Source organism: Aedes albopictus, chromosome 3 (genome assembly GCF_035046485.1).
Source record: "Aedes albopictus strain Foshan chromosome 3, AalbF5, whole genome shotgun sequence".
Classification (NCBI taxonomy): domain Eukaryota; kingdom Metazoa; phylum Arthropoda; class Insecta; order Diptera; family Culicidae; genus Aedes; species Aedes albopictus.
This window is the reverse complement of record NC_085138.1, coordinates 273,668,795-273,689,655: the sequence shown is the minus strand read 5'-3', so window position 1 is coordinate 273,689,655 and position 20,861 is coordinate 273,668,795.

The following is a 20,861-nucleotide window of genomic DNA, read 5'->3' as shown; positions in this document are numbered from 1 at the left end:
GTGGACTTTTACCCCCCAAACAGGGGGTCCGTAGTGCTATTCTAAGCCGGCAACTGCATGGGCATACGTTCCTTAAGATGTTTCTTCATCAGGGATTCCTACGGAAATACCTTCAGATACATATCTCTTTAAATTGTTGGACAGATTTCTCTTGCAATGCTTTTTCCACACTTTTCTCATAAAGCTCTTCCAGCGATTCCACCTGCATTACTTTTTTCTTAAACAACATTAGGGAAAATTAGGTTAAAATCTGGGAATAAAAGTTTATGTATCCAAACAAATTGAATTTCTCTATTAATTTTGTTATTTGAATCAATCTACTTGCATTCTCAAATGTTTTGAGCTACAGTTCTCGTTTGTAGTTTATAGACAAGTCAAATTCCGCTTCAATCTGCTATTTCTATCGATTACTCATAAAGCTTAACAATTCCATGACTTTTTTCAAACGGCAAGCAATGTTCTGCTCTTTGATAAACAAACGCTACCGTTGTACAGCAAACCAACTGTAATAAGTAATTAAAAACATAATAAACTTCTGAACAGCCACTCACAAAACAATATTTACGGCAAGTGATAAAATTTTCCTCCTCAATAAACTTCGATTTCAACTCCGACTCCGAACGGGTGGGCATTCCGACTGTTCGAAAAACGCTTCACCGAAACCAGCATGAAACCCTTTTGGCGTTGGCTTCCACCTACTGCATCGCCACATCTCCACCGACTCGAGCCAAAAGGAAAATTCGTTCCAGCACGCTTTTCAGTTGCCTATCGCTGCTATCGCAGACATCACACCACACACCACAGTCAGTCAGTCCCCGCATTTCGATGCCGGAAAGTAGGACGCCCGAGGGTGATGCCGTTTTCGCTTTGTTTTAACCACTTTCAAACTTCGCGCAGAGGAACATACATTTTCCTTCCAGTTCAAACACTGACGGTGACGACGACGATGACTGGAGGTCGTTTTTACAATCGCTGTAATTAAATTGGTTCCCAAACTGAGTTGGGTTCAGCCCCAGAATGCTCCCGGAAGACATGAACTTCTCTCTGGCTTGCCGTTTCTAATGCGGGGGTTGGTATAGAACGCTGTGTTTTGGATGCAGTCAGAAGAGGGTTTTCACTATGGGTTTGGAATTCGAATTTCGTGGATAGATTCCTTGTTAACATTAAAAAGACACGGACACGTTCAATGCTATTCGCTCTTTGAAGGAAGCACGACACTAGACAACGGACTAGCATGCAAAGCCCCAGTGGCACAGCCAAAAACTTTTCCTGACAGCTGCGGCGGGAATCGAACCCGCGCTCCTTACACGCAAAAAAATTCGTTCCGATATACGTACACGCCCAGTCACGGCAACGGGAACAAACGGGAACTATGCATAGCAACGATAACAACAATAAGAAATGTACACCGTGAACTAGATATCACGGTTTCTAGAACGCCCATATTGACAGCTTGAACTAGTTCTAGTTTACGGTGTATATTTGCTTGTTCTCATATTTGCGTTTGTTTGTTCACGTTTATCAGAACGGTTTTCTGAGCGTGTAGCACGATGCGACTAAGTGCTTGGTGACTCTAGCCGCACGACCAGCCAAGCCAACATTATGCAACACATTTTGAAAAAAAAAAATATGAAGAAACACAGTGGGTTTTTGAGAAATGGCCTAAGGGTCGATTTCTTCACCCTGGCTTAGGCGATAAAGCGGGTTTAACTATATGGGTAGCCAAGGTGAAGAAATCGGCTCTAAGAAGCTCCCAAACGAACCGAAACGTCGGACAAGACAATATACCAGTATTTGTAGTTTTTTGTCAAGACTGGAAAGCAAACTCTCCTAGTATAAATCAAACAGTCGAAATACAAATAGCAAGTAGAACCTTCTATGTGATCTGGAACAGAAACCATATTCAAACAAATCTATTATTTGTCAGGCCAACCTAATATTTGTCAGAAAAATCTAATATTTGCAGAATAAGAATAAAACTATTGTTGGGTAATATCTACGATAAAATCAAGAACAAACAAACAAAGTAGGCATCTATTAATTAAGACATGCAGTCGTGTGCAGTGTTCTCCACTGATACACACCAGGTTTCACTAACGTATAGCAGCACAGATTCCACGTTCGTGTTGAAAATTTGGATTTTCGTGCGTCAGCTGGTTGTTTTTCCATACATTTCTTAAACTCGCAAAAGCAGCCCTCACCTTGTTGTCCCGTGCACCTATGGCGATCTTGGTGCCGCCATCGGCTGCCATTTGGCTACCAAGATATTGTGGAAGCTTTCAACATTCCCCACTGATTGTCCAGCTACCGTAAAGCTGGAAGGGTTGACCGTGTTTACATCCAACGATTTGGTCTTGTTGATGTTGATGGTAAGACATGCCGCTGAGAAGCGATTGACAAGATCATCAAGCTTGCTCTGCATATCAGAGCACCGTTGAGCTAGGAGAGCAACGTCATCAGCCAGTTCGAAGTTTAGGTGCTCCATGGTAATGAGCTGCCACAGCAATCCATGATTTGATTCACGGTCAACCGCACCAACCAGGATCTCGTCGATTACGATGAGGAGTAGTAGCGGTGATAGTATACATCCTTGCCTCACTTCAGCAACGGACAAAACACCGCTGTGCAGTACTCTGCATGAAAATGCCCTGTACTGTGCTTCAGTGAGGCCAATGATTTTCTCAGGGAGACCCTTGCTTCTGAGGGGTTCCCGCATGTTTCCGTGATTGAGACGGTCGAAAGCTTTTTCGTAATCAATGAGCAGCAGGAAAAGAGATTCTTGTTATTCATTGATTTGCTCCAGGATGATACGGAGCGTGACATTATGGTTCACACAGGATCGTCCAGCACGAAATTCTGTTTGCTGCAGTCGGAGAGTTGCCGCAATCTTCTCCTGTATCCGGTTAAGGATCACATTGCAGGGGACTTTGAGAACGATACACAGTAACATGATGCCCCCCCATGCATCCAGTCGGCCGGAAATGTCGCGGTTTCCCATGTGTTGCAGAATAATTAATGCAGTAGTTGTTGTGATCGACCCCTGGGGCCCTGTTCGATTTCATGCTTCGTATGACTGTTTATATCTCCTGCACTGATGAAGCTTCATCAAGATGGGCCCAGAAAAGTTGGCCACCTGTCTGCATCGGCTTATAGTTGGGATCTGAGGAACCAAACAGCTATCGGAGGAGTGAAAGGAAGGGGTAATCTGTCCCATTCACAAGAAAAGCGACCATTTGGAATGTGAGAACTTCAGGGCGATCACTATTTTGAATGCTGCCTACAAAGTGCTATCGAAGATCATCTTCTGTCGTCTGTCACCTAAAACGATTGAGTTTGTGGGAAGTTATCAAGCCGACTTCATCGACGGCCGGTCGACAACGGACCACATCTTTTCCGTACGGCAAATCCTCCAGAAATGCCGTGAATACCAACGCATCACCTGTTTATTCACTTCAAAGCGGCATACGACAGTATCGACCTCGCAGAGCTATGGAGAATCATGGACGAAAACGGCTTTCCTGGAAAGCTGACAAGACTGATTAAAGCAATGATGGACGGTGTATAAAACTGCGTAAGGGTTTCGGGTGAACTATCCAGTTCATTCGAATCTCGCCGGGGACTGCGACAAGGTGATGGACTCTTATACCTGCTCTTCAACATCGCTCTGGAAGGTGTGATGCGACGAGCCGGGCTCAACAGCTGGGGAACGGTGGCAGAGCTGTACACCCGCGTGAAACGCGAAGCAGCAAAGGTCGGACTGTTGGTGAATGCCTCAAAAATAAAGTACATGCTGGTAGGCGGAACCGAACACGACCGGATCCGTCTGGCTAGTAATGTTACGATAGACGGGGATACTTTCGAGGTGGTGGAGGAATTCGTCTATCTCGGATCCTTACTGACGGCTGACAACAACAAGAGCCGTGAAATTCGGAGGCGCCTCATCAGCGGAAGTCGGGCCTACTATGGGCTCCAGAAGAAACTGGGTCGAAAAAGATTCACTCACGCACCAAATGCACCATGTACGAAACGCTAATAAGACCGGTGGTCCTCTATGGGCACGAGACATGGACCATGCTCGTGGAGGACCTGCAAGCACTCGGAGTTTTCGAGCGACGCGTGCTAAGGACGATCTTCGGCGGTGTGCAGGAGAACGGTGTGTGGCGGTGAAGGATGAACCACGATCTCGCTGCACTTCTCGGCGAACCCAGCATCCAGAAGATGGCTAAAGCCGGAAGAATACGGTGGGCAGGGCATGTTGCAAAATGCCAGACAACAACCCTGCAAAGCTGGTGTTTGCTACTGATGCGGTTGGCACAAGAAGGCGTGGAGCGCAGAGAGCACGATGGGCAGACCAGGTGGAGCGTGACCTGGCGAGCATTGGGCGCGACTGAGGATGGAGAGAGGCAGCCACAAGCCGAGTATTGTGGCGTACTATTATTGATTATGTCTTGCCTTAAATGTGATGTAGAACAAATACATGTATGTATGCATCAAACCCTTGGCGGATCATGCTGAGATGTTGATGGCGTGGCCGGCACTTGAAAAAGGTTTCTAAAGTGCTCGAACCAGCGTTTCAACTGGTCAGCCGGGTCGGACAGTAACTGTCCAGACGTGTCTTTCACGGGCATCGAAGCATTCATCTTAGTCCCACTAAAGCGACGTGAAACATCGTAGAGGAGACGGATGTCGCCGATGTTAGCGGCTTTCTCGCCTTCGTCGGCTAGTTAGTCCAGTCATGCTCTTTTGTCCCGTCTACATGAGCGTTTCACTTCCTTCTCGAGAGCCGAATAGCGCTGACGGGCTATGGCTTTGGCTCCTCGTGTTTTCGCTCGCTCTATCGTGGCTTTGGCGTTCCTTCGCTGCTCTATCTTACTCCAGATATCATATGGATCTCATCCAAATTATTCTCGCCGGTGGCAATGAAGGCGTTCTTGATGGCGCTCCATTGATCTTCTACGCTTCCACCTTCTGGAATATCCGCAGCACGGTTCTGTAGCTCCTCGACGAAGAACCATTCCACCGCAGCGTCTTCCAGTCGGCGTGGGTTGAACCGGCGGTGCCTGATTTTCTCCTCCTGTCGATGGATCCTAGCAATGCGCAGTCGGATCTCGCCGATTAGGAGATGATGGTCGGACGCAATGTCGGTGCTACGTTTGTTCCGCACATCAAGAAGGCTCTTGGTCGCTATTTTCGGCTGATTTTCCGTGAAGTCATCACGGGAAACCCATGTCACTTTGTGCACTGGTCGATGAGGAAAGAGCGGAAAGAGCGATCCCCCAATCACCATGGCATTGTTGCCACAAAACTCTGCAAACAGCCCTCCGTTCTCGCTCATTTCTCCGAGACCATGGCGTCCCATGACGGGCTCATAGTCCGAGTTGTCGGAACCAACCTTCGCGTTGAAGTTACCCATGAGGTTCTTGATATCACCTTTCGGGATCTTGTCCACAACAGCATTCAGTTGACTGTAAAAGTTCTCTTTGTCTTCCAATTCGGCAGCATCGGTTGGCACGTAACATTGGAACATGATAAGGTTTCGAACCCGTGTTCTGAATCTGGCTACAATTATCCTCTCATTATTAGGTTTCCATTTCATGAGCGCAGCGTGGGCGTGAGCGCTGAATAGGAAACCAATTCCACGGTGGCGAGGAGCATATTCACCTCGTGGACCAGAGTATAGCAGAATTTGTCCCGACGCCCAGCTGTGTTCGACCAACGGATTTCGCTCAGTCCTAGGATCTTAAGCTTCATATGGCATGCCTCATTGGCTAGTTGTGCCAGTTTACCCTGTTGGGCTAGGGTTAATACATTCCAAGTTCAAATTCCTGTCCGTTGTTTCACGTTAAAAGTCGTTGCCGTTGAATCAGTTCGTAATCTTTCATTTTAGGTTTCTGTAACGGTTTTTGGGTTTCAGAAACAGTAGGTTGTTGGCCTAAGGTCCTCTATCCACCGTGGTGGAGTTGCCACCTTAGGTATGGCTTCCGGTGGAGGAGCTTTTCATACTCAGCCGCTGGATGCCACAACAGACGCTGTTTGAGCCGCACCTCCTTGATGAACAAACGCTCGGGACGTACCTGCTCAATCTAGCCGAAGCCAGAAGGACAGCAGTGCCCAGGCTGCCCTACCAGCTAATCACACAACTCTTAGCTGGCGGTCTTTGTCATCGCTTGACCCGGTATGTTGGACGCTCCTTTTCGACTCACCGTTTTGCAGCCCTTAGCCAGAGTGTGAAGAAAAAAAAACAATTTATTTATGAACCTTCCCTACAACTTATGAGAATTACTTTAATTCTAGAAGCACTGTTTCGTCTATCTTCTGAAGGACTTGTTAACTATTTTCAATTATTCATTTATCAATTGATTGTTTGTTGGATAGGCTCCCTCACTGTTTCCCTCCGGCGAAGACTATAACATAACCTCGCTGAATAACTGCACTTATGGACCCTTCATATTTTTGTGTGAAACATTTAAGCTGAATCATATGTAATCAATTTTTTAAAAGTTGTACTCTATTACAACCATACACTTTGCGAATTTGGTCAGCTGTTTCAATTTCTAGCCCACAGTGCACCCGCAGGCGATCGACTTAGAAAAAGCAATAGCAGATATAAGCGTTTTCCACCGAGCGATTGGGGAAAACTTTTTTATTTCCCCTTGCCAACTGGTGAGTGGTCCTTCGGAGTGTTTTTGATCTCGAACGATAGGCCCAAAGAGGAAGGCTTTCTAGGTCAGCACCTTCCATGTTGCTATAGGCCCTTCTCCAACTCCTCCGGAATGATTCGGTTAGCTTTCGCGAAGGGCAAAGGGGTTTTGGACGAACCGACCAAGGCCAGTCTGCAGTGCGCTGAAAGATAATGAAGTTGAGTCTCGGTTGCCTCCATGGTTGGAAACGAGAGGAAAAAGAATCGGAAATTTACCGCACCGTTCGAGCATGAAATTAACGTTAAACTATGACGAACAATCAGTGAGCATTGATGTGGTTCACCGAGCAAGAGGGGGCTTATTTGGTTGGTGACGAGCGGGTTATACGCGAATGTTCCGGATTCGGTGACAGCCTTTTCCGATTCGGTTCCCGCTCTTTGGTGACGCATTTTGCAACCGACAGGTAATTAAAGTTTTGTATTCAGGTTTCTCCGAATTCGGCATGGCATCAAGGTACGTTTGTTTCAGCTGAAGTTGGCAATTAGAAAGTGAGCTGGTACCTGTTAGAAATGCTTACATCTTGGCATTCATTTGTTTTTGCTTTATAAATCAGATCAGATTACTTCCCGATCAGAAGAAAATAACACAATCACATCAACTTGTGTTATCGATACGTAAATATATTGGTTAAAATAATAGGTAAAATAACACAAATGAATGCAAAATCGATATATCGGTATATCGATCAGAGCAAATAAACATGAAGCAAAAACAAAGATAATAATAGTGTGTATTTGTTTTGTAATTCTTGTTACGAGTGCAGAGCTTCTATGCAGCAAAATCGATTATTCTCAACATGGTTTCGCACGGGAATGCACAATAGATACCCGGGTATATCCAGCATTGTGTTGTCTATTGTTACCGTGAGGTCACTATTCACCGCTCGTTACTTATGATTCATATACACTACCCGCCATAAATATGGAATCGCATCTTCTAGTATTGCAACACCCCAATTGAATATTGCAGCACCCCAAAAAGTTTGGCATCACCTGAAAACCTTATTGATTTACTAAACTATATCTCAAAAACCGTATCCTCTGCAAAGTTTAGACCTTCGGCAAAGTTGTTCAGCAGGTTTATGACCTTCAAATGGTGAAATGTTTGGTACGTAATTCCGCCGCTATGTGGCGCTAGTGTGCATTTACAATGCAGTACTTTGACATTGTTTATCTCAAGATTCTGACCACCTAGAATGTTCGTGTCTTCAGTAATGTTGATCAGAAGAGTTATGGCTATCAAATGGTGGTAATTTTAGTGCGTAATTCCGCCGCTATGTGGCGCTAGTGTGGATTTAAAACGAAGTACTTTGACATGGTTTATCTCATGATTCTGACCACCTAGAAAGTTCGTGTCTTCAGCAATGTTGATCAGACGGTCTATGGCTATCAAGTAGTGGTAAGTTTAGTGCGTAATTACGCCGCTATGCGACGCTAGTGTGCATTAAAAATGAAGTACTTTGACATGGTTTATCTCATGATTCTGACCACCTAGAATGTTCGTGTTCTCAACAATGTTGATCAGAAGGGTTATGGCTATCAAATGGTGGTAATTTTAGTGCGTAATTCCGCCGCTATGTGGCGCTAGTGTGCATTTACAATGAAGTACTTTGACATGGTTTATCTCATGATTCTAACCACCTAGAATGTTCGTGTCTTCAGCAATGTTGATCAGCAGGGTTATGGCTATCAAATGGTGGTAAGTTTAGTGCGAAATTCTGCCACTATGTGGCACTAGTGTGCATTTAAAACAAAGTACTTTGACATGGTTTATCTCATGATTCTGACCACCTAGAATGTTTGTGTCTTCAGTAATGTTGATCAGAAGGTCTATGGCTATCAAATGGTGGTAATTTTAGTGCGTAATTCCGCCGCTATGTGGCGCTAGTGTGCATTGACATGGTTTTTTCATGATTCTGACCACCTAGAATGTTCGTGTCTTCAGCAATGTTGATCACAAGGTCTATGGCTATCAAATGGGAGTAAGTTTAGTGCGTAATTCCGCCGCTATGTGGCTCTAGTGTGCATTTATAACGAAGTACTTTGACATGGTTTATCTCATGGTTCTGACCCCCTAGAATGTTCTTGTCTTCAGCAATGTTGATCAGAAGGTCTATGGCTATCAAATAATAGTAAGTTTATTGCGTAATTCCGCCGCTATGTGGCGCCAGTGTGCATTTAAACAAAGTACTTTGACATGGTTTATCTCATGACTCTGACCACCTAGAATGTTCGTGTCTTCAGCAATGTTGATCACAAGGTCTGGCTATCAAAAGGTAATAAGTTTAGTGCGTAATTCCGCCGCTATGTGGCGCTAGTGTGCATTTAAAACAAAGTACTTTGACATGGTTTATCTCATAATTCTGACCACCTAGAATGTTCGTGTCTTCAGCAATGTTGATCAGAAGGTCTATGGCTATTAAATGGTGGTAATTTTAGTGCGTAATTCCACCGCTGTGTGGCGCTAGTGTGCATTTAAAACGAAGTACTTTGACATGGTAATTTCGCCGCTAGGTGGCGCCAGTTTGCATTTACAATGAAGTACTTTAACATGGTTTATCTCATGATTCTGACCACGTAGAAAGTTCGTGTTTTCAGGCAAGTTTGTCAGGCGGTCTATGGCTATCAAATGGTGATAAGTTTAGTGCGTAATTCCGCCACTATGTGGCGCCAGTGTGCATTTACAATAAAGTACTTCGAAATGGTTTATCTCATGATTCTGACCACCTAGACCTACCTGTGCGCCGACTATATTTTGCTCGGCGGCAGCGTGATGGCCATTTTTGGCCGGCGGCGGCGGCGACACGCCGGTGGCAGCTTTCGGCGGCGTGAATCGGCGTGACCAAAATTTGACCATAATGTTACATTGACAAAGCAAACAAGTTATCATTACGCTCTAGAATTTGTAGTCTGAGCTATTTCATGACCATTGATGACATAAACTATTGATTGAATGAATACCTTTTGTAAGTCCTGTTCAGATCCGTTGCTGCGACCAGTGATTAGACCTATTGTGACAATACCCGCATCCTTAGTGTAGTTCATGTTGCAATACTGCATTGCAATTAAAGGCAATACAATAGAGATTTTGCTACAATTTTTGTATCATTTATTTAGAGGGAAGGAATCTCGTTTCTTCAGGGAGGAATCTCAGAAGGAATTCCAGGAGGAACCTTGAAATAAACTGGAGAAATCCGTGAAGAAAATTCTGGGCTTATCTCTGCAGGAACTACTGTATGAAATCCTGAAGGAACTACTGCAGAAATCTCTGGTGGTTCAAGAGTCTGTCTTGGAGAGATCCCTGCAGAAACTTCTAAAGGAGTCCATGATTGAAATTTTCGAGGAATTTCAGGATTCCATAAATGAATTCAAGAAGATATCCTAAGGGTTTTACAGCAGAAATCCTCGAAGGAATTCCAGCGGGAATTTCTAAGGGAATTCGAGAAGGAATCCTTTAAGCAAGGATTCCTAGGAGGAATCAACGAAAAATAGCCAGGAGAAATTCCGAATGATTTTCCAGCAAGAAACCTCAAAGAATTCAAGTGGGAGTTTAGAAGAAAATTAGAAAAAGAGTCCCTAAAGAAATTCTAAGAGGAATCAACGAAAATTACCTTAGAGGTATTTCTGGAGGAACTCCAGGAGAAATCCCTGAGAGAATTCTAGGAGGAATCCCCGAAGGAATTCTAAGAGGAATCTCCGCAGGAATTCCAGAAAGAATCTTCGAAGGAATCTCCGAAGAAATTACAGGAGAAATTTATGCAGAAACCCCAGGAGGAGCCACCGAAAGAACTTCGGAAGAAATCTTCGAAGGAATTTCGAGCTGAATCCTCAAAGGTTTTTAAAGAGGAAACCCCCAAGAGGAATTTCCATAGGAAGTCAGAAGGAATCCCCGAAGAAATTCAAAAAGGAATCCTCGAAGGAACTCTAGGAAGAATCCACGAATTCTAGAAATAATTTCCGAAGGAATTCTTGGAGAAATCACCGAATAAATTCAAGAAGGAAGCCCTGAAGGAATTCCAGGAGGAATTCCATGGAGAATTTAAGGAATTCCAGGAAGAATTTCCGAAAAAAATAAAAGCGGAATCACCACAGGAATTCCAAGAGGAAATTTCAAAGTTATTCCAGGAGGAGTTCCCGTGTTAATTTTAGGAGGAATCTCCGACGGAATATCAGGAGGAATACTCGGAGAAATATCAGGAGGAAACTTTGAAGGAAGTCCAGCAGGAATCCACGAAGGAATTCCAAGACAAATCCCCGAAGAAACTCTAAGAGGATACCCCGAAGGAATTTTTCAAAGTAATTCGTGAAGGAATCCTCAAAAGACTTCTAGCAGGAACCATCGAAAAAAAATTAGATGAATCCTCGAAGAAATTTCATGAGGAACCCGTGGATAAAATTCAAAAGGAATCTTCGATGAAATTTTAGGGGGAATCCCCAAAGGCATTTCAGGAGGAATCCCCGCAGGAATTTCAAGAGCAAATTCCGAAAATAATCCTGCGTGAATCCCAAAGGAATTCCAGCAATTATCCACAAAAAAATTCCAGCAGGACTCCAGTGGGAACTTCCAAGGGAATTCGGGTAAGAATCTCCAAAGGATTTCAATAACGGATCAACGAAAAATATCCTCTGAAAGAGTTCCAGGAGAAATTCGTGAGGGCATTCTAGGAGGAATCATCGAAGGAATTCCAAGAGGAGTCCCCGAATGAATTCCAGAAGAAATTCCCCAAGGAATTCCAGTAGGAAACCCCGAAGGAATTCCAGGTGGAATCCACGGAGGAATTCAATGAGAAATTTCTGGAGCAATCTCCGGAGAAATTCGAAGAGGAATCACAACAGAAATTCCACGAGGAAACTCCAAAGGAAATCCAGGAAGAACCTCCGAAGTAATTGCTGGAGGAGTTCCCGTAAAAATTCCAGGGGAATCCCCGACGGAATGTCAGGAGGAATCTTCGAAGAAATTTCAAGAGAAATCCCTGAAGGAAGTTCAGCAGGAATTTCCAAAAGAACTCGCGGATCAATCCCCGAAATTATTCCAGGAGAAATCCCCAAAAGAACTCTAGGAGGAGACCCCGAAGGAATTCCAAAAGAAATCGCCGAAAGAATTCAAGGAGAAATCTCCGAAGGAATCCCTGAAGGAAGCCCAGAATGAATACTTCGACGGAATTCCAGGAGGATATCCTGAAGAAAATTCAAGAGAAATCTCTGAAGAAATTACAGGAGAAATCCCTGCAGGAGTCCCAGGGGGAAGAGGAAACCCCATAGGAAGTTCAGAAGAAATCTCCGAAGAAACTCTAGGAGAAATCCCCGAAGAAATTCCAGCAGGACTCCTGGAGGAATTCTATGAGGAATTCCTGGAGGAAATCAAGGGGGAATCTCCGTAAGAATTCTAAAAGAAACCATCGAAGAAATTCCAGGAGGACACCCCGAAGGAATTTTAAGAGAAATCCACGACAGCGTATCAGGAGAAATCCCCGAAAGAATTTCAAGAAGAATCCTTGAAGGAATGCAACATTAATTTTGTTTGTGCACTGATCGCCGGCGGGAAAAATAAAAACCGGCGGTGTGACAAACTGCGGCGTATGGCCTAGATGATCAGAATCATGAGATAAATCATGTCAAAGTACTTCGTTTTAAATGCACACTGGCGCCACAGAGCGGCGGAATTACGCACTAAACTTACCACCATTTGATAGCCACAGACCGTCTGATCAACATTGCTGAAGACACGAACTTTCTAGGTGGTCAGAATCATGAGAAAAACCATGTCAAAGTACTTCGTTTTAAATGCACACTAGCGTCGCATAGCGGCGGAATTACGCACTAAACTTACCACCATTTGATAGCCATAGACCGTCTGATCAACATTGCTGAAGACACGAACTTTCTAGGTGGTCAGAATCATGAGATAAACCATGTCAAAGTACTTCGTTTTAAATGCACACTAGCGCCACACAGCGGTGGAATTACGCACTAAAATTACCACCATTTAATAGCCATAGACCTTCTGATCAACATTGCTGAAGACACGAACATTCTAGGTGGTCAGAATCATGAGATAAACCATGTCAAAGTACTTCGTTTTAAATGCACACTAGCGTCGCATAGCGGCGGAATTACGCAATAAACTTACCACCATTTGATAGCCATAGACCGTCTGATCAACATTGCTGAAGACACGAACTTTCTAGGTGGTCAGAATCATGAGATAAACCATGTCAAAGTACATGGTTTTAAATGCACACTAGCGCCACATAGCGGCGGAATTACGCACTAAACTTACTACCATTTGATAGCCATAGGTCTTCTGATCAATTTTGCTGAAGGTCTAAACTATGCAGGGGATACGGTTTTTGAGATACAGTTCAGAAAGTGATGAAGTCTTCAGGTGATGCCAAACTTTCTGGGGGTGCTGCAATTTTCAACTGGGGTGTTGCAATACTAGGCGATGCGATTCCATATTTATGGCGGGTAGTGTATGAATCGAGTGCATTACTCATGCGTTGCTTTGCTCCTATCTCTCCCAATACTGCAAACTACCCCACCCCATCAAACTCAAATAAAACCAGTCAGTGCAATATGTTCCCATTGGTCCATCCGAAGACTTCTTCCATAATGGCTGCAGCCAAGGCCCCAGAGTCGAACATCGAGAGTCGAGAGCAAATGAGTGCAGCGTAAAATTTAATTACCCATAACCACAGTAACCGCAAAACAGTAAAAAATGAAATAAAATACAGTCTCTCTGCAGGGGCAGGAGTCTTCCTGACCATCCATCCTCGGTGCAAAAGTTCCGCCCGTTGCATACATAGACAGTCGGTCGTCGTCGTTGCCGGTCGCCGTCGTAATCATCAGACCCTGGAAGTCAGCTCCACCCAGGGAACTACGTACGGCCACGATGGCGGCTGTGACTTCGTTAGTCCGCGGCTTTGGCCAGTCGGTCTTCTTACGTGCCGGCCAACCAAGTGATGGAGTGTGGAGTCTGGCCACGAATTAAATTTTCCTTGCTGCGGTCGGTGGCCTGGGCCAGTCGGTGATCGTCTTTCGCAGCCAGTTGCCGCCTTTACCATCACGGAACGGAGAGGTGCGCATTAGAAGTTAAGCATCGCCAAGGGAGAACGAATGTGGCACTCACTGGCAGGTCCCGGCCCGGGTCAGAAATCAAGAAGTGACTAACCACGGCTGACCGTCCTCGTGTACGATGAAAGTGTACGGGTGAGATACCGGCGGCCACGCATGGTGTTTGTTTTACTTTATGGAGCAGTTTAATGAAATTGTCAGTGCTTATGAATTTATAACGGGAAGATTAAATATGATTAACGTAGTACGGTTCATCGAGGGACTCATATTGCTCAATTTGTGCATAAGCTGGCAAATATACGGTCTTCATTGTGGAGTGCAGGAGGACTGCAGTTTCCGAGCGCAGTATCTATCAAATTATCATAATAAAGTGGAAAAAGGGTTTGGGATACCTTGATCCTTAATTATTATACTTTTCAGGTGAGGAATTACATCCAAAACTGGGATCTTGGCCTTACTCACGGTAAATGATTTTGCAATCCCCGCTACTCACTTGAAGTGCAAATTTTCGGTAATACCAATCCGTGTGGTCAAATTATGAAATTCAAATAACTCAACGTACATATGTACAGATGGGTAAATTATTGGTCAAATTGGGAAAAAATCCACAGCTCAGGTGAGATTTGAACTCACGACCCTTATTCGCTAGACAAGTGCTTTACCAACTAAGCTACCGAGCCAATTAATGACCCGGCAACTTAGTTGTCATAAGGTTCAATTCTAATCTCATCGATCTATATCATCTTCCCCTAAACCGCAAATATAACCATCTCTGTTGTACATATGTACGAAGAGCGAAAGCGATTTGTTTATTGTTTGAAACTGTTTGCCTATCGTACAGGCAACGCTTCCTCAACCACTTGTAGAGTAATGCGGGGCAAAAGTTCGCACCTAACAGACTTCACAAAATAACTAATAAACGAAAAGAAAATAATATCATTTTTCTTCGTTAAACGGGTCCCTATCATGTTGCCTTCAAAACGTAGTACTAGATTTTTTCGCGTTCCTTTAGTAGTTTTAGTAATGCAATTTTTAATTCAAGTACTCCAATGCGAACTTTTGCCCCATAGTGGGGGCAAAAGTTCGCAATATGCGGGGCAAAAGTTCGCACCTTGTACAGGGTAGTTTATTGGTGTGATGTTCATTTATTTCATGTTAATTCATGTTCGTCTTTTCGCTCAAGCCATAAAATTTGTTTCTTTCTGTTCTTAGCATTACGGCCCAACTGGAATACGACCTGGTGTTCAGCTTTTGAACATAATGTGTTTTATGAAGACTTCCACAACTATTAACTAAGAGCAGTCCTTTCCAGCGTTACTGAAGTTGTCAAAATACATTGTGGGGTAATCATAGAAATACGTGTTGCACAAAAAAACATAAAAAAAAACAATATGCAGCAAAATTGTTGAACGGGACCCTAATAGAATCTTATCCCCCTCAGTATGGTGATGAGTTATAGCTGTCAATTTACAAACTAAGCTATGAAAGACCCTGGTAAAGTAAATGAACATAAGAACTTTAGAAACAAACGAAAAGAGACGACGAGGATGACGAAGAAAATGTTTTAAAATGTTTTTTAGCCATTTTTCATTTCTTGGTTTAAATGGGTGAACATAATGTTTGCCTTACAATGGAACTTCTTATAAAACTAAGTTCAAACCCTCTGCTGGAACGATTTCAGGATGCATACTACACATATTATACATATATAGTAGTTTATATACGAAATCATCATTGCTTCAAAGACTTGAAGTTCAAAGATTCTGTAATTATATTGATGTACTAGATTCAGAAATCTAGTGCGAACTTTTGCCCCACAGCTACTGCGAACTTTTGCCCCACTGTCGAGGTTATAACAATGTTCCTTTCTGCAAGAAGCACTAGTAGTTTATTGTTTATTCGAGTGCACCTCTCGAACTACTATGGAATACCGATTCTCTGACATCAAGAGGTTATGAGATCCTTCTTCTTCCTGTTACTACAAATTCTTATTCTAAAAGGTTCAAAAATTCTATCAAAACACCTAGAAACACATTTTTTTGCATAACTCTGCCAAACCAAAATGAAATCGTTCCAATTTTTATTGACGAGTAACTGACCTGATTATGTGTCGAACCCATACAGATTTGTTTGGGTTCTTAACTCGTGCTCAGAAAAAGACCCACTGCGAACTTTTGCCCCGTGCGAACTTTTGCCCCGCATTACTCTAGAGGAAGAACAATGCTACCTGGAAGGCGATCAAACGCGTCGTTCGCATTCTATTTGATACGACGGGTAACTACGTAGAGGTAGATGCTCGAAAACGACTCACTTGAAGTGCAAATTTTCGGTAATACCAATCCGTGTGGTCAAATTATGAAATTCAAATAACTCAACGGGGAAGATGATATAGATCGATGAGATTAGAATTGAACCTTATGACAACTAAGTTGCCGGGTCATTAATTGGCTCGGTAGCTTAGTTGGTAAAGCACTTGTCTAGCGAATAAGGGTCGTGAGTTCAAATCTCACCTGAGCTGTGGATTTTTTCCCAATTTGACCAATAATTTACCCATCTGTACATATGTACGTTGAGTTATTTGAATTTCATAATTTGACCACACGGATTGGTATTACCGAAAATTTGCACTTCAAGTGAGTCGTTTTCGAGCATCTACCTCTACGTAGTTACCCGTCGTATCAAATAGAATGCGAACGACGCGTTTGATCGCCTTCCAGGTAGCATTGTTCTTCCTCTACAAGTGGTTGAGGAAGCGTTGCCTGTACGATAGGCAAACAGTTTCAAACAATAAACAAATCGCTTTCGCTCTTCGTACATATGTACAACAGAGATGGTTATATTTGCGGTTTAGGGGAAGATGATATAGATCGATGAGATTAGAATTGAACCTTATGACAACTAAGTTGCCGGGTCATTAATTGGCTCGGTAGCTTAGTTGGTAAAGCACTTGTCTAGCGAATAAGGGTCGTGAGTTCAAATCTCACCTGAGCTGTGGATTTTTTCCCAATTTGACCAATAATTTACCCATCTGTACATATGTACGTTGAGTTATTTGAATTTCATAATTTGACCACACGGATTGGTATTACCGAAAATTTGCACTTCAAGTGAGTCGTTTTCGAGCATCTACCTCTACGTAGTTACCCGTCGTATCAAATAGAATGCGAACGACGCGTTTGATCGCCTTCCAGGTAGCATTGTTCTTCCTCTACAAGTGGTTGAGGAAGCGTTGCCTGTACGATAGGCAAACAGTTTCAAACAATAAACAAATCGCTTTCGCTCTTCGTACATATGTACAACAGAGATGGTTATATTTGCGGTTTAGGGGAAGATGATATAGATCGATGAGATTAGAATTGAACCTTATGACAACTAAGTTGCCGGGTCATTAATTGGCTCGGTAGCTTAGTTGGTAAAGCACTTGTCTAGCGAATAAGGGTCGTGAGTTCAAATCTCACCTGAGCTGTGGATTTTTTCCCAATTTGACCAATAATTTACCCATCTGTACATATGTACGTTGAGTTATTTGAATTTCATAATTTGACCACACGGATTGGTATTACCGAAAATTTGCACTTCAAGTGAGTCGTTTTCGAGCATCTACCTCTACGTAGTTACCCGTCGTATCAAATAGAATGCGAACGACGCGTTTGATCGCCTTCCAGGTAGCATTGTTCTTCCTCTACAAGTGGTTGAGGAAGCGTTGCCTGTACGATAGGCAAACAGTTTCAAACAATAAACAAATCGCTTTCGCTCTTTGTACATATGTACAACAGAGATGGTTATATTTGCGGTTTAGGGGAAGATGATATAGATCGATGAGATTAGAATTGAACCTTATGACAACTAAGTTGCCGGGTCATTAATTGGCTCGGTAGCTTAGTTGGTAAAGCACTTGTCTAGCGAATAAGGGTCGTGAGTTCAAATCTCACCTGAGCTGTGGATTTTTTCCCAATTTGACCAATAATTTACCCATCTGTACATATGTACGTTGAGTTATTTGAATTTCATAATCCCCGCTAGTTTATCTTCGGTGACCCTCCTCTCATCGCTTGCTATAGTCTTTGGCGATCTTACGAGAGGGAGTCAAGGGTTTGGATCATGACGCAGTAAGAGCGGTGGAGACTACTCTATGGGAGCAATTACACCTTGCGTTCAAGTTGAGTAAATTTCACTCACGACAGAGGCCTATATCCAAATACCTCGACGTTGAAGTATGATGATTTCCACTCGACGAGGGCTTGGCCTTGGCCTAATCACTCCTTCCTTCAACCGCTGCATGCTGTTAATGTAATCGATACTGTAGCTGAATCGCCATGTGGTCGCTATAAGTGTTGTAGTCATCTGTTCAAACAGACACCTGAACTAGAAGGTCTGGGTAGTGTGGGGTTAAGGTCGTCTTTTACAACAAAAGAAAAAGCAAGGACTACTCTCTCCTAGACCCACTAAACGCATGCCCATGGTCGCCAAACCCTACATCTCTCCGGAATCACCAAGAAGGCATTGCTTCAGAGAAGGGCTAGTGCACATCGCACTGCGTAGCCTGCAGCAATAAACATCGATGACTCGCTTTGGAGAGCCCACCAAGATAGCGTGTTGGTGTTTAGCCAGTTTAGCGAGTGGTCCTCACCATTTCCTTTGTTCTCGGAAGGTAAGCAGGGTCAGCCACCTCACTCGCACCCACCAAGCACCAAGAACTGATGCCTGCGTGCTACACGATCTTACCTGCTGAAAGTAAGGGTATCACTACCCTTCTGGCCCTATCAGCGCTGAAGACCGAGATCGTCAGTCTACTGCAGTGATCCTCAGCCCCATTTTTTCAACTGCTCGTATTGCAACACCTGGGTCGATTTGTGAAACATTCAACACGTTATTCTTGATTGTTTCTGGAGTAGAATAGCAACCGGATGTCGCCTCAGCATACGCGCAGAATCTCGAGGCCGCGTTGCCAGACGAGGGCGAGCTCGATGAGGCCCCTCTAGAGGACTGCTGGAGTACAGTGAAAGCAGCCATCAACGACGCAGCCGAGAGCTCCATCGGGTGTGTGGAACGGAATCGACGAAACGAATGGTTCGACGAAGAGTGCAGAACGGTTTTGGAGGAGAAGAATGCAGCCAGGGCGGTAATGCTGCAGCAAGGGACTCGACAGAACGTGGAACGTTATAAACAGAAGCGGAAACAGCAGACCCGCCTCTTTCGGGAGAAAAAGCGCCGCCTGGAAGAAGCGGAGTGTGAAGAAATGGAACTGCTGTGCCGTTCCCAAGAAACACGGAAGTTCTATCAGAAGCTCAACGCATCCCGCAACGGCTTCGTGCCGCGAACCGAAATGTGCAGGGATAAAGACGGAGGCCTCTTGACGGACGGACGTGAGGTGATCGAAAGGTGGAAGCAGCACTTCGATCAGCACCTGAACGGCGTGGAGAACGTAGGCACAGGAGCCCACGGCAACGGAGGAAACGACGACGCCAGTGCAGCGGAGGACGGAAATGAACCAACTCCCACGCTGAGGGAAGTTAAGGATGCCATTCACCAGCTCAAAACCAACAAAGCAGCTGGTAAGGATGGTATCGCAGCTGAACTCATCAAGATGGGCCCAGAAAAGTTGGCCACCTGTCTGCATCGGCTGATAGTCAGGATCTGGGAAAACGAACAGCTACCGGAGGAGTGGAAGGAAGGGATAATCTGCCCCATTCACAAGAAAGGCGACTATTTGGAATGTGAGAACTTCAGGGCGATCACTATTTTGAATGCTGCCTACAAAGTGCTATCCCAGATCATCTTCCGTCGTCTGTCACCTAAAACAAACGAGTTCGTGGGAAGTTATCAAGCCGGCTTCATCGACGGCCGGTCGACAACGGACCAGATCTTTACCGTACGGCAAATCCTCCAGAAATGCCGTGAATACCAGGTACCAACGCATCACCTGTTCATTGACTTCAAAGCGGCATACGACAGTATCGACCGCGCAGAGCTATGGAGAATCATGGACAAAAACGGCTTCCTGGGAAGCTTACTAGACTGATTAAAGCAACGATGGACGGTGTGCAAAACTGCGTAAGGGTTTCGGGTGAACTATCCAGTTCATTCGAATCTCGCCGGGGACTGCGACAAGGTGATGGACTCTCATGCCTACTCTTCAACATCGCTTTGGAAGGTGTGATGCGACGAGCCGGGCTCAACAGCCGGGGAACGATTTTCACAAAATCCGGACAATTTGTGTGCTTTGCGGACGACAAGGACATTATTGCCAGAACATTTGGAACGGTGGCAGAGCTGTACACCCGCCTGAAACGCGAAGCAGCAAAGGTCGGACTGGTGGTGAATGCCTCAAAAACAAAGTACATGCTGGTAGGCGGAACCGAACACGACCGGATCCGTCTGGGTAGTAATGTTACGATAGACGGGGAAACTTTCGAGGTGGTGGAGGAATTCGTCTACCTCGGATCCTTACTGACGGCTGACAACAACGTGAGCCGTGAAATTCGGAGGCGCATCATCAGCGGAAGTCGGGCCTACTACGGGCTCCAGAAGAAACTGGGTCGAAAAAGATTCACCCACGCACCAAATGCACCATGTACAAAACGCTAATAAGACCGGTGATCCTCTACGGGCACGAGACATGGAACCTGCTCGAAGAGGACCTGCAAGCACTCGGAGTTTTCGAGCGACGCGTGCTAAGGACGATCTTCGGCGGTGTGCAGGAGAGCGGTGTGTGGCGGAGAAGAATGAACCACGAGCTCGCTACACTTTACGGCGAACCCAGCATCCAGAAGGTGGCCAAAGCCGGAAGGATACGGTGGGCAGAGCATGTTGCAAGAATGCCGGACAACAACCCTGCAAAGCTGGTGTTTGCAACTGATCCGGTTGGCACAAGAAGGCGTGGAGCGCAGAGAGCACGATGGGCGGACCAGGTAGAGCGTGACTTGGCGAGCATCGGGCGCGACCGAGGATGGAGAGCGGCAGCCACGAACCGTGTATTATGGAGAAATATTGTTGATTCAGTTTTATCTTGAATGTGATGTAATACTAAATAAATGAAATGAATAGCTTCCATAAGAAACATTGCAAAGAATTCTACGGCAACATA